The following is a 3,070-nucleotide window of genomic DNA, read 5'->3' on the forward strand; positions in this document are numbered from 1 at the left end:
TTTCCAGCAATATATAATAGTCCATACTTTGCCCGAGTTTAGACGATGCAAACTGGCGTTCAACGCCAGTTCCATGCTGCATTTTGGAGTTAAACGCCAGAAACAGGTTGCAAAGTGGAGTTAAACGCCAGAAATAGGTTACAAACTGGCGTTCAACTCCAAGAGAAGCCTCTACACATGTAAAGCTCAATGCTCAGCCCAAGCACACACCAAGTGGGCCCTGAAAGTGGATTTTTGCATCAATTACTCATTTCTGTAAACCCTAGTAACTAGTTTAGTATAAATAGGACTTTTTACTATTGTATTAGACATCTGGGGACGTTTAGTTCTTAGATCATGGGGGCTGGCCTCTCGGCCATGCCTGGACCTTATCACTTATGTATTTTCAACGGTAGAGTTTCTACACTCTATAGATTAAGGTGTGGAGCTCTGCTGTTCCTCATGAATTAATACAAAGTACTACTGTTTTTCTACGGCACCATTTTTGACGAACTGATTTTATGTCGGTAAAGAATTTTTTTATAAAATTAATCGCGTTGTAAGTATAGTTTCTATACCAACAAAGAATCCTTTCGTACAAAAACTTTGGTTGTCACAAGTAACAAAACCCAATAAAATTTATAACCAAAGTATTTAAACCTCGGGTCATATCTCGAGGAATTGCAGGGAAGTATGATTTATTATTGGTTATGAAAAAGTTGTATTTTTGGGTTTTTGAAATATGGAACAAACAATTTAAATGACGAGAAAAATAAATTAATAATTAGAAAAATCTCTTGGCAAGGTATGAGAACTGAAAGTCCTATCCTAGTTATCCTTATCAGGTGTGATGAGAATTGTTTGTTGCTCCCACTTAGTTAACCCTTACTTAATAAAGGAAAGTCAAGTGGACTAATTAATTTGATTCTCAAGTCCTAGTCAACTCATGTGGAAAGACTAGCTTTAGAGCGATTCGAATCAATTAGCAACTCCAATTTCAATCAACAGCTGAGTTTGATAACTCAAGTGTTACCAATTACTTAACCAAAGCCAAAAAGGGAAATAGATCTAATTTGAATTGGAAGCAATCATAAATAGAATAAAACAATTATTAATCTGAAACACCTCGAATTATATTAAACAGAATATTCAAATCTAACATGGAAAAGTTCATAAGCCAATTCGGAAAGATAAATATCAATTAAAGTAATGAAATAAATAAAAGTAGAAAATAAATTAAAGGAACATTGAACCTGTGATTGAAGAGATCATAGCTTAAACATAATAGAAATCCTAAATCCTAATCCTAAGAGAGAGGAGAGAGCCTCTCTCTCTAAAAACTACATTTAATCCTAAAATTATGAATATTGTATCTGTTACTAAGTTGTTGTTTGATTCCTCCATTCTCTGGCTTATATTATGTGTTTCTGACTTGGATTTGGGCCGAAAAAGGGTCTAAAAATCGCTGGGGGCGTTTTCTGCAGATTCTTGTACGTGGCGTCTGTCACGCGTTTGCGTGGGTGACGCGTTCACGTGGGTCACGCGTTCGTGTGGTCTGGGAGTTTTCCTTGTCACGCATACGCGTCGGTTACGTGTGCGCGTCATTTGCGTTCTGCTCAAGGCACGCGCCACGCTTACGCGTCGATGCCATTTTGCGCTAGGCACGCGTTCGTGTCGTCCATGCGTTCGCGTCGCTGCCTTTTCTTCAAAACTCTATTTTTGTGCTTTTCTTCCATTTTTGTATGTTTCCTTTCTGTCCTCTAAGCCATTCATGCCCTATGAAACCTGAAAATACTTAACACATAAATCACGGCATCGAATGGTAATAAAGGATAATTAAAATTAATATTTTTAAAGCATAGGAAACATGTTTTTCACATATATCATAAAATAATGATGGGAAGGTAAAACCATGCAATTTACATGAATAAGTGGGTGAAGGATTGAATAAATCACTTAAATTGAGCACAAAATATATCATAAAATATGGGTTTATCAACCTCTCCACACTTAAACAATAGCATGTCCTCATGCTAAATCCAAGAGAAAGGGGTGAAGGTAGAATGGTGAAATCTTATGCAATGCAATCTATTCTAAATGCAAGCTACCTACATGAATCATGCAATTTTAATTATCATCCACCTATATATATAGAGCTTACATGTGGTTAATTTGATTCATATTTTCAAAGAATCATATATGCATAGCCAAACCTATATCATGTTAAAGCACTTTCACAATTGAGTTGGGTAAAAATATTTCACAAACTTGCAAGACAATTAACAATTAAGCAGAGATATATGGTGATTGTAGAACCTATGCACAATTACTCAAGAGGGGGGGTGAATTGAGTATTGCAACAACAATGAATCTTTTTGCGAAAGTTAAAGACAATATACAAAAGTGTTATTGTACTAGTATTTTTCCAAGAGCTTAACTCAATTGCTAAGCATTTATAAGGAGCTTTTACTTTCCAATAGACACCAACTCAAATAAATTGATCAAGCTTTTCACCAATCGGACTTAAGCCACTCCTTAAGTACTTACGAAGCTACTTTTCGATCACAATTTATTTGCTCAAAGGTAAAAGACAATAATATTGAAGAGATGAGTTTGGAGAGATGCAAACGCTATTTAGAGTGGTTCGGCACAATCCTTGTCCTACGTCCACTTTCTTTCTCAATCGCAATTGAGAAGTTCCACTATTGCCAAGCTTCAAGGTGCTCGCGCAAAACCTTTTACAATCCGAGTCCTTAGTTTCTAACACCTCACGGTATATGATCACCACTCGTATACTAACCCACTCCACTTAGAGATACCTTCTCTAAGATTTGCCTTGAGTACTTAGTATACCTCTTTGGTATCCTCACCGACTATAGTGTTTATAACTCTTGACTCAACCTTGGAGATCACACTCCAAATTACAAAGTGTACAAGAAAACAATTCTCAAAGAATTATTGAGATGAAATGAGTACTCTCTAGAAGAGTGTATGATTACAAGTTTAGCACTACTGAACCAATTGATATTGCTCTCTCAAATAGTGTATTATAAAAAATGTGTAGAATGAAAGAATATGAACAAGATAGTTT

Source organism: Arachis duranensis, unplaced genomic scaffold, assembly GCF_000817695.3.
Source record: "Arachis duranensis cultivar V14167 unplaced genomic scaffold, aradu.V14167.gnm2.J7QH unplaced_Scaffold_48780, whole genome shotgun sequence".
Taxonomy (NCBI): Eukaryota; Viridiplantae; Streptophyta; class Magnoliopsida; order Fabales; family Fabaceae; genus Arachis; species Arachis duranensis.